Source organism: Lissotriton vulgaris, chromosome 1_1 (genome assembly GCF_964263255.1).
Source record: "Lissotriton vulgaris chromosome 1_1, aLisVul1.2, whole genome shotgun sequence".
Taxonomy (NCBI): Eukaryota; Metazoa; Chordata; class Amphibia; order Caudata; family Salamandridae; genus Lissotriton; species Lissotriton vulgaris.
In genome coordinates, this window is record NC_141685.1 from 1,159,200,042 (window position 1) to 1,159,212,453 (window position 12,412).

The 12,412-nt window shown below is 46.4% G+C and overlaps 1 pseudogene; it reads right to left on the reverse strand.

The window, feature by feature from the left end:
* Nucleotides 1-639: 639 nt before the first annotated feature.
* LOC147748848 (uncharacterized) lies at nt 640-3,855 on the reverse strand (annotated as a pseudogene).
* Nucleotides 3,856-12,412: the final 8,557 nt, after the last annotated feature.

Sequence of the window (12,412 nt, forward strand, 5' to 3'; positions counted from 1 at the left end):
TTAAGGACACGGAGGCGAGGATTATGCTTTCTCGATTTCTTTACTACCAACAGCAGCCAATAGGAACATAGTAAAGAAAAAACAAACTACAACTCCCATGAGCCCTTAGGCAACCATAGAGACTAGATACTATATAAACCACCATAGAGGACAACACTTCCTCTTTCTTTGTCCAGGAAATCATATACAGTCAAAAGTCATTGAAGAAAGTACCGCCGACCATCCAGAAGGAAAAGTCCGAAGGCAACCACCAAAGAGGCCAACAGGAAACAGGCAACCATCCAAAAGCGAAGAAGTCGCATTAGGAAACACAGCAGATCCAGCATCCAAGGGAGCGGAAAACAGTGCAGGAGAGACCATGACGAAGGATCACTTCTGGTCCGAACCTGAAAGAAAAACAGAGCCGTAATATACAACCCCAAAACCTTGTAAAGGCAGCATCATATAGGGTGGGGAAAAAATCAATGCAAGAAACATTGCAGATCATAGCAAAGCAAAAATGCAACATAAACAATGCAGTAGAATACAAATGGGTGGGATAATCCTCGCCTCTGTGTCCTTAATAGAATTGAAAATTCTTGTCACGAATGTTTGCAAATTTTTAATTCAGGCAGGACAGGAGGCTCAGATTATGCTTGTTCAAAGCTTGTGCACCACAACAGAGGCAATATCCACAATGGGTTTGAAATAATATGTCTTAAACACAGTATCAGAAGACCAATCAGCCGTCTTCACAATGTCTTGCAAACTCACACCAACATGAAAAGCCTTAGGGGCCATGGCACCCCTCGCGGAATGAGCTCCAAAAATGGAGACATCAATTCCTGCCTCCGACATAAGCCAGCGTACCCAACGAGCCAGAGTAGCTGGCGCCACAGGCTTAAAAGGCTTTTGCAAAGCAATCAACAACTGTCCAGATAAATCCTGACGAAAAGGAGCAGTACTCACCTCATAATCTTTTATGCAGCGGACCACACACAACTGTGGGTTGTGAGGAAAAGCTGGATAAGTGACAGTAGACAGATTAGTCTTTGTACGTCTGGAAACCGTAAAAGTAACGCCCTCCGGGGAAAAAGAACGACCCGCGAGGTCCAACGCGCGTACATCCGAGACACGTTTATAAGAGACCAAGCATAAAAGCATTGTCAATTTCACAGACAATTGCTTACGAGACAAAGAAGCGTTGGGAGGCCAAGCTTCCAGAAAACGTAACACAACGGAGACATCCCAAAGAGCTACATACTTCGGACATGACGGCTTAGCCATCCGAACTCCCCGAAGCAATGTAGAAATTAGATGATGTTCCCCAATAGGCTTCCCGTCGACAAAGTCATGGCCCGCAGAGAGAGCGGAGCGAAAAGAATTGACAGTCCTGTAAGCAGAACCAGAAGAAGCGATGGAAGCAAGAAAATTAACAACTAAAGAGACATCTGCTGAAGCGGGATCCAAGTCTCGTTCAGAACACCGATCACACCATCGACGCCAAGCTGACGCATAACGCTTGCGCGTGTTGGGGGCCCAAGCTTCCTTGATAAATCTCTCAGCGTCTCCAGATAAGCCAGGGACTTTCCAGCGTTCCCCGAAAGATGCCACGCCACCAGACGGAGCTGGCTCGACAGGATCAGAGGATGTGGACGGAGCAGAGGATCCAACAGCAGGTTCCACTTCGTTGGAAGCAGGAAAGGAGTCGAGCAACTCATTTCCAGAAGATCCGGAAACCACGCTTGAGCCCTCCAAAGAGGAGTTATCAGAATGATCTCCGATTGAAACTGCTTCGTTCTGGCCAAGACTCGCGGAATCATCGCGAACGGGGGAAAATCATAGCAAAGCTGAGGAGGCCAAGTCTGGAGAAAGGCATCCGTGGCCAGAGCCTCCGGATCCGGACGCCAGCTGTAAAACTTGGGCAGTTGAGCATTGAGGCGAGAGGCAAAGAGATCGATCCAAGGTCGACCCCAAAGGCGAGACAGAGACCGAAAGACACGGGGGTGAAGCCGCCAGTCGCTGAAGTCCAGCAGATGGCGAGAGTTCCAGTCGGCCACTTGATTCTGGCGACCTGGGAGATACTCTGCAATAAGAGTGATCTTCCTCTGAAGGCAGAAATGCCAGAAATCCTTTGCAATCTCCGCCAACAGTCTCGACCGTGTTCCCCCCAGTTTGTTCACATACCTCACCGCTGAGATGTTGTCCATGCGGAGCAAAATGCAACAGCTGGTGGCCTGAGGAGCAAGGCTGCGGATCGCAAAAGATCCCGCCAGGAGCTCCAGGCAATTGATGTGAAGGGCTAATTCGTCCTGAGACCACCGGCCGCCCGTCGTCATGTTTCCGCAACGGGCTCCCCAGCCCCATAGACTCGCATCCGACTCCAACACCAAATCCGGAGTCGAGCCGAACAGGGCTTTCCCGTTCCAGGCTTTCATGTGATGGAGCCACCACAACATCTCTGACTTCGCGTCCTGCGACAGAGGAACAAGGTCGGAATAACGAAGACCCTTTTGCAAGTGTCGGATCTTGAGTCGTTGCAGGGCCCGATAATGTAAGGGACCTGGAAATATCGCCTGAATGGAAGAGGCCAATAGTCCGACAATCCGAGCGATCGACCGTAAAGATACGGTCGGTGCAGACAACAGTAACTTCAATTCTCTCTTGATAGACCTGACCTTCTAGACAGGCAAGAGAAGCTGGCAAGAGACCGAGTCCACAAGGAAACCCAGAAACTCTATCGACTGAGTGGGTTGTAAATGAGACTTCTGGGGATTCACTAGAAATCCGAGAGACTGAAGCAGATCGATCGTCCACGATAAATGGGAACATAGTTGCATCGGGCACTGAGCCATCAAAAGAATGTCGTCCAGATACACTATCAGCCGCACCCCCGCGCTCACAGCGATTCCATAACTGGTCTCAGGAGCTTCGTGAAGCACCATGGAGCGGACGACAGGCCGAACGGGAGAACCGTGTACTCGAACCACTCCCCTGACCATTGGAACTGAAGAAAGCGGTGATGAGACGGAAAGATGGGAACGGACAAGTAAGCGTCCTTCAAATCCAGGCGAACCATCCAGTCGCCCTTGCGAAGAAGATCCCTGAGAAGATGGATGCCCTCAATCTTGAAGTGGCGATAGACTACCCCGTTGTTGAACTCCTTGAGATTGAGCACAAGGCAAGATCCTCCCCCTTTCTTCTCCACCAGAAACACATTGCTGACGAACCCCTGTGGATGTAGGGTCGTGCGCACTATGGCCCCTTTGAGAAGAAGAGAATCGATTTCCTCGGAGATCACCTCCCGATCTCGTTGGGAAAAAACAAGGGGAAAAGGGACGGGACCCTGAAGGGGCGGGTGATAAAATTCGATGTGGTACCCTTGAACTGTCTGCAAGATCCATGCATCGTTTGAGATCGTGCGCCAATTCCCTAGAAAAAATTGCACCCTGCCCCCGAGAACAACACTGTCGTAAGGAATCAAGCTCACCTGTTGAGGAGAAATCCTGGCGACCTCCCTGGTTTCCGCCGTAGCCTCCTTTGTTGCCTTGACCACGACCTTTACGGGAGGGTTAGAAGGTCGTCTTGGAGCCGGAATAGGAGGACTGTTGTTGTTGACGCTGTCCGCCTCCTCCCTGGTGGGACTGCTGGCCACGCTGCTGACCAGAACCTCGGCCGAACGAACGTCCCCCAGAACGTCCGGCCCTGGCAAAAACCGGGCGGAACGCCCTGCGCAAGGAAGACTGCGCCTTGTCGAGGCCACTAAAGGTCGCAACGAACTTCGTTAATTCCTTTAGAAAATGGTTGGCCAAACAGGAGACCCTGAGCCAAGGGGCCCGACTCAGACGTTGCCAATTCAGACAACCGGGGATCCATTTTCAATAATATGGAACGTCTACGTTCGGTGGACAGGGCACAGTTCGCGTTGCCCAGGAAACAGATAGCCCGTTGGGCCCATCCAATAAGTTCATCCGGGTCGATGCCAGACGCCGACCCTTGTGCCTGATAACCCAAATCCAGGAATTTCGTTAGGGGACCAAGAAGATCAAGAAGTTTATCCTGACACAGGCGCCAAGAGCGATCAATCCCCTTCTTCGGATCTTTAGTGAATTTTTTGAGGTATGTCAAAATAGTCGGATCGACCTCTGGGGTGTCAGCTAATTTATCCTCTAATTCCGGGCGAGGGCACTCGGAACATAACCGAGAGCGCACCTCCTGATCAAAGGAATCACGGATGTGAGCCTGTATGTAATCAGCAACCTCCGGCGCAGGGGACCAAGTTTTGGAGTTTGGATGGATGATATCCATCGGCTCAAAGGTCAGGACCGGTGGATGGGAAGAGGCGTCAACAAAATGTTCTTTGTGTGACCTCTTAGCAGGGGGAAGACCAGAGGGACCCGAAGACGAAGAGGATGAGGTGTCCTCTGTGTCCGGGGGAGGAGGATGGGACCTTTTAGATAGAGTAGGGGCAGATAAGGATTGAGCCAATTTCATAAAGTCAGATTTATGAGGGTTCTTAGGCAACTTAGAGGAGTGTTTGGTAGAAGAGGATGGAATCCAGCCCTGCTGCTGAGCGTAATCCGTCAAATGGCGCTTCAGAGGTCCTATTGCGTGGACTAGCGTAGTATTGACTGAATGTCGGACCCCCTGGTCAAGGGCATCGACCAAGTCGTATTCAAAAGACTCCTCGGGCTCCTCATCATAATAATATTCATCAGTGTCCTCAAATTCAGCCATGGTGGAAGAAAAAAGAAAATACACACCACTGAGGAAATATATATATAAATATATATATATGGATACCAATAAGCCCACAAAAATTAATAATCAAGAAGGGTCAAGGCGGGAACCAAGCGACCCAGTCAGGGGGGGTGACAGCCAGGCATGGGCGAATTTTGCGAATCTCGCGTTCGTGAATTTTGCGGATTTGTGAACTCGCAATCCGCAAAATACGCGAATTCTCGCAAATTTTCTTTTTTTTGTGTGTTCGTGCGGGTTTCTGCCAGGTCGCGAGGGTTTTTGTACAATTTCGCAAACGCGAACTTACCTGTCGGGTCGCAAGTTTTGCGAACTTGTTGTTTCTACGTGTCCAGCCTGTTTGGGACACTCTTCTTCATCACTGCCACCCTCTGTCACCACATGCCACCCTCTGGCTCACCCATGCCACCCTCTGTTTCATCACAGCACCCTCTGGTTGTCCAGTGTACATTATTGTGGCAAAGCAAAGCACACCTTCCCTGCCTCAAGTGACCTGAATTAATTTGGGACTGATTAATGTGTCACAGAATATTTTTTTAGCTGGCACCTGCTTCCTTAGTGCTTCCTGATTAGTGATCTTTTGCACTTGCTAAGTGCTTTCATTGTTGCAAAATTAGTTACAACACCTGCCCTGCCCCAACTGACAATAATGAATTAGGGGCTGATTAATGTGTCACTGGATTTGAACTTCCAGCCTGGCTCCTGCTTGTCTCCCTTAGCTGTAATTCAGGACCTTTGTGGCATATGTGTAACTATTCTGAGGGTCAGAGCAGGGTCACATAATAGTTGCAAGTAGGCAACTGAACTCTAGAGGGGCCCCTCAGGAAGCACTACAGGAAATGGCTACTAATTATGAGCTTGAACTTTTGAACCTGGTAAGTAGTTTCAGTTTTGCTAAGATCGTATTTCTGCAATTTAGCGCTTATTCGCGGGGCGCGAAGTTGAACTGGGAAGCCGCGAACTCACGCGAACAGTGCGAGCAAGCCATAAAATCCGCTGCTCGCGGATTTGCGGATTTTGTGGGAAATTCGCGAATCTCGCGGATTGTGAATTTACTGAAAATCCGCAAAATCCGCGAGCGGAACGGATTTTCCGCCCATACTTAGTGACAGCCCCAAGCAAGCCTAACAGGCAGAGTAACTAACTCGACCAAAGACAGGTAAATTCAAAAGTGGAGGGACTGGCTTGCAATGTAGCCACCCTAGGCAACGCCTCTATATATTATACAGCCCTAAACCCTATCCTGAGGGAAAAAGACGTCCTGAGGGGCTCTCCGGCAGGCAGTGGGCTGAGGCGCTACAAGCAACGCCGCCTCCGAGCGTGTCTGGGCTCCGTGACACACACGGAACGTAAATAGAGCCAACGCGCATGCGCGGGCGCGTGCCTGACACTCCGGAAGAGGAGCGACGCGCGACACTAGCGCGCGAGCTCCTAAGCCCCGGTCCCGCTCCACAAACAGAAGACACACGGGCACAATGCGCCCGCAATACAGGAGAGGCGACACGCGCTCTCAGAAGCGTAAGAAAACAAACACCAAACTCCGAAATAACGAACGACAAAGGCGACGAACCACACGGCAAAGCGGCAACAATCAAAAGGAGCAGCTGAAAAAGCGGCATACAACGTGTGAGTAAACGGACCAAGCAATATACTAGGCAATGCAATAAACAAACATGCAAGCTGTCATAAGTAAGAGAAATGGACTTAACTGGCCGCGAAGCAGCAAAGAAAGAGGAAGTGTTGTCCTCTATGGTGGTTTATATAGTATCTAGTCTCTATGGTTGCCTAAGGGCTCATGGGAGTTGTAGTTTGTTTTTTCTTTACTATGTTCCTATTGGCTGCTGTTGGTAGTAAAGAAATCGAGAAAGCATAATCTGAGCCTCCTGTCCTGCCATAGAATTATGGTAGAAAGTAGGTTGCCTGTGATTCAAATTTGCCGATTCTATGGCCGAGCATTGCACAGGCGTGGTACTCGTTACAACAAACACTATGTTAGAGCGCATGCCCATACATTGTAGTGTGCTATCACTGCACATGCGCATTGTATTCTACGTCCTACAGGCAATGATGAAGCCACCTAAAGGTCTGAATTGTGCGCCGTTTGAAAAACGAGACACTATAAAATCCGGCACCCATGTCAGGTCTGTACCTCCCGGGGCAGGCTCTGTTTTGCCAAGAGGTACTGACGGACAGGTAATTGGCTAGCTTTCTCTGATTAACTGCTCTGCAATTAAAATATCCTCTCAGGAAAAGCTTTTCATTTTATAGTTCTCTAGATAGAAAGAATGCCTCATAGTGGGCTGTAAGTTGGAAGATAGAGTGGCATTGTCCTCTATGATTCCATGCTTTTTGTAACCATAAGTAGTCCCTCTGGGGGCCCATAACCAGTCATAGCCTCCGTTTAACTGGTTTCTTATGGATGGGATTCAGTAATATCAAGACAGCTGATTACAGCTAAGCAGTACCATTTGCTTAAATTAACATAGATAGGTGATATACGGCCAACCACCATATGATAGTAAGCTAGATAATCAGTTTTTTAACAGTGAGTTAGACGTGGACACAGGATAATGTAGTTTTTACTTTAGTTCTTACTTTATCCTTTAGAAAAACAACAGATATGTTCTCATATGTGGCAGTCTGGCACTTTTGAGTACACTGGAGTATCAGGTCACCTAAATAAAACTGGTGATGTTTTCTTTAGGTGTGAATTATAGGTGTAAAAAATAAATCCCTGAGCTGCCTGCCAGGTTGAGGTGAGGTTTGAATATCCTACTATAGAGGGTAAGTGAAGCATGATTTACTATTGACTTCTAAGGCTATTGACAATGTGATGACACATGATTATGTCAGGTGCAGAGCACTTCAAATGATGTATGTGTTTGTTCTCTTCTCTCTCATTTATTTTTCAGATATTCCATGTATTACCTGACATAACGACGCAGGAATACTGGTTTTGTATCATTCTTTATTTACACTGTATATATCATCAGCAGAAAATATAATTATTTATTCTTGTTGGTCCTGAAGAAAGCCAACGATACAGGAAACTGATCACATGGCTGAAACATGTCGACCTTGTACCAATAGTAGTTTTAAATCTATGCTACTGATTTGCATTGCGTTTTAAACCTGTCAGGGAGGACACGTCAATACATTTGTGGTTGTGCGTCAACCTAGGCAGTTTTAACTTTTCACTTTTTTCTTTAGTTCATCGCATTATTTGTCTCTCTTTTGCGCTGCACCCTCGCTACTCCTTGAGGCTCACATATGGGATTTAGCATCCTTCCCTCATAGAAATAACTGAAAGAAAACATCTCTGAGCTCCTTCATCACACTGAAGAAGTCGTAGCTCCCAGTAGGACTAGGTTTTCCTACTGGTAAGGAGGAACCCACAGGATGAAGCATGTCACCTACGGGTGAGTGAGGGTGCTAGGGTTCTATTCCTTAAGGGATACATTCCCCCTTATTGTCACTTCTTGATTTTGGTTTAACACATTTTTTTGCTTGAGGTTTAATGAGAGAGTTTAGATATAGACCATATTCTACAACTTAGCATAGGCCTATGGTGCTTTGATAAGACCCGAGGAGATAGTCTGTTGTTTATTCTGTCTAAAGGGGAAATTTCTCCTCGCAGGTCTATAAACCTGATTTCCTGGGACCCCGACCCCACTCTTTGTTGCTACAGTGTTTCAGCATCTGTCAGGATGGCTAACATCACAGCCTGCAACTGACCTGCAGTCTTTTGATGACCTAGTGATGACTGTATACAGCAAAGCCCTGGGGATATTGGCCCTAGACAACACCCAAGTCTCCAGGACCAGCCACTCAGTACTAAGTTCAGTGCTGCACACTCCAGTAACCTAGTTGTTGTGCTCCAGTCCTCATTGAAATATTTGAAGACTGAATCCCTCAAGGAATTAGCAAAATGCATGGCCAAAAAACAACGTAGGATGCATTCACCATGTGTGGTCTGGGGGGTGCTGCACACTACCCCAAATCTGTATGTGTATTTGGCCATCGTCTGATAACCATTACAGCTGTTCAGCATCTTCCTCCTCAGGCTGTAGTGTGAGCTACTAACAAATAATTCCATACCGAATGTGCAGATAGTGAGCAGTAGAGTTGTAGGAGTACTCATGAGTCTCAGGAAGTAGAATCCACCAACAGTGTTTGAGGGATCTGTGCGCTGCCCATTGTTGAAGATAAGCTGCCAGCACTGGAGAGGATGCCGGGGGTGCTTAATCTGTGGCTCTCAGACACAATTGACATTGACGCCCTCAAGCCAGGGGATATGGGTACATCTTGTGTGGATGAGGGATATGTGCTTAATGAAGTTTGCTTTGTCCACATTTGGCACTGAAACAGTGTCCCCTAATCAGTGAAAACATCAAGGAGACCCTCTACAAAGACATATTGCCCTCAGGCTCTGTGGCAGTATTTAACACCTTCGCTGCTAAGGCAATTCCCCTCCTGTGCTGGAAATTGCTATTTTCCTTATTTTATGACGAGCTGGGCTCGTCATCAGCACACGACCACTGTGCACCATGACGAGCCCAGCTCGTCATCAGCATCGAAAGGGTTAATGGGCTAAATGGGACCTCGTGTGGACCCACACAAGGGCTACCCTTGCCAAACCAGAGTACAGACAAAGTTCCATGCTCCATACCTCCATTTACTTCTGGACTTTAACAAATACCTTTATCAATGACACTGCTCTATCACAGTCATCTCTCACAGTTGTGCCACAGACTACAGCTCTCATCTCTTACCAGACTCCAAACTGTCTAACTGGTTCAACCTCAATCACATCTACCTATTCCTAGCATACCTTGCCCAGGCTTGAACTGGTCTGACATGCTCACACACTCTGATGTTCACACCCCAGCATTTCCAAACATTCACATTGTAAGGATGAGGCTATTTCACGTCTCCTATACAGGAACTGCCTTTGAACCTAACTCCTACCTCACACACTCATAAAAATCCTAACTTGTCCTGCCCTCATTACATATGAGTCTCCAGTCCATTACCAAAATGGAGAAAGAAGTCTCTCTCACCTCTACCTTTGTTAAGCTAGCTCGGACCATGCAACATCAACCTTGCAAAACACATCTGCAGCTAGGCCTCACATTCCAAGTTCCACCCCCTCCAAGGTCTGTCAACTTAGTGCATGGGAGTGAAACCAGCTCCTGTGGCATCTGCACAGCAGACCGGCATGCAATACTTCTGTCCACTCACAGTCCACTCTGCTTACATGTAGCACAGGGCAATCCAGTAGACTTAACAGCACTCCTAGTTCAGTTCTGTGTGATCTATGGCAGCTTCCACCATAGCTCAAAAGTACTCCATTGTCATCTATGCACAAATGACAACCTACACACAAATCATAATCTCTTAGAAGAAAAAATGTTTTTTTGATGTCAGAGAAAGGGCGCACTGCCAGTATGGAAGCACTATAGGATGAAGTAGAATGTGGTGCAACTGAGTGAGTGGACAACCATGTAACCACTCAAAGGAAAAGTCAGCAAGCTGTACTAATCCAACGTAACAAAAAGAAACATACCCTATGCACACACTTATGAAGTACAATGGGCACAATGTGGCTAAATACAAATGTTCAATATAATGCAGAGAAACAACAATATTATGCAAGTTGATATAAATAAATAAGCAAGTGTTGTAAAGAAATCTTGGTCTCCTTGTTTTAATCAATCACAGCTTGTGAACAACCAGCCAACACGTGTTTCATCGCATCTCGCGAATCTTCAGGGCTGGAAATAATACAGAAAAACAAGGGGCTATTCTTGGGGATATGTACAATTGTATGATGACCTTAGACACCACTTCAGGTCAGCAGTCGAGACAAGCGTCACATAGGATAACTTCGTGCATAAATCTAAACCCTTGAGAAGGTTATAGGAAAACATCCTTTAGTGTGCTAAGGTGCTCTCAGATAAATCATCAGTTGAGTATTGGTCTTGTGTATATTCCATGCACTTGGGTGAGCAATTGTGCACCTATGCACCCCAATTCATGGCGTGGATTCGTGTGTATATTCTGTGATGCTATATCGAAGTTGTGGATGGTGAAGTGTTAGACTTAGTTCTACGACGGTGTGAGAGTTCATGCATGCAATAGGTGCATAGTGATACTAAATTGAAAAATTCCGACACACACCTCCAATGGTTGTGTTTGGACCAAGCGGTCTAAGGAAATTATTTTGAAGTCAGTGAAATTGAAAAAAACAAGAGAAGGGAAAGAGGCAATGGAGAAAAAGGGGAAAGAAAAGAAGAAAGGTCGGAAAATTAGAAACCACAAAAACACAAGTTATTCTACACTTAGCATGTGACTAAGCACAGACTATAAGGTATGATCTGGTTAATCACATCAAAGAAAATTATTAGCCTTAAGGGTAAACTCAGATTGAGAATTGGGTAGCAAAAATATAGTATAAAACGGTAGGCTCACCGCTCTTCCGGTGATACTTCCGACCCGGAAGGGCCCAAGACCAGCAAATTTCAATTTCGATGCAAATTAAAATAGCTGCAATAAAGTTAAAGAAAAATTGTATCTATTCAAGTGTGTGGTAAGTAAACTAGTGGAGCTAATCACGGTCATTATTGTTGACGGAAGAATATTATATATCTCACTAGTGCTTTTGTATATTCGCGCTACTCTAGTCTACAGACTCTGATTGCAAGAGGTGATTTTATGCTAGACAAACATTGCAACAACTAGTTTGAGTCGACATAAAAGTTTTCAATGGGGCGAGTTGTCAATATTGCTAATAAGGGAGAAGAAACCTGTATCCAGTTAATTACACAATACTCTATTTAGGGCGCCTTACATATTGCGAAAACAGAGCCCCTACTTGAGCACAGTACGAATAAAAAAGTTTGCTTATTATTATTGTTTAGTTGCCGCATTTACCTTGCAAGCGTAATGCGCTTGTTGTGGGTCGCCCGGGAGAAAATATAAGGGTCAAAAGTGTTGGTTTGATCTGTATCTGTAATACGAAATACGTGAGTGGAGTTAGGGTAAGAATACTGGTGAGCTGGCATGAAGCATGTATTATAAATCATACATGGGACGATAATCTAGGTTGCTTACCTATGTTTTTCTATAATGTGGATTGATAGAGTTCGCTCAATGGCCTCGTCTGGACTTGATGTCTGTAAGACAAACATTCCGACCAGGCGGTTAAGACTCTGAAGCAGTGGCTAATGTAAAGTAAAGCCCTAGAGAAAGCTGTGCGTTTACGCTACCTGTCAGACGTCTTGTCTCCTTCGTGTTCTCCTGGGTCTCTGTGTTCGGAGTGCCGACACGTGACCCGGAAGTACCTGATGTTTATATAGCGTCCGGCCTTCTTGGTGACGTGATCGTCGTTCTCACAAGACAGAAATAAAGAAACAGTAACATAGAAGGGAAACCGGGACAGGGATGTGCGCCCATCAAAGTTTGTGAATCAATTTGGTGATTAGTCCAGGCAGTCATATAATGCCGAGAAGGAACTACGCATATAGTTTAAAAGACATACGTCTTGTTTATCTCTAGGTGATGTGTACATGCCGGTGGGGCAAAGTATTAATCTTCGTGATATCGACGACACGCAGTGTGTGGTGGGTGATTGCGATCTAATCCCATAGATGCAGTGCATGCATGTGTACATGCT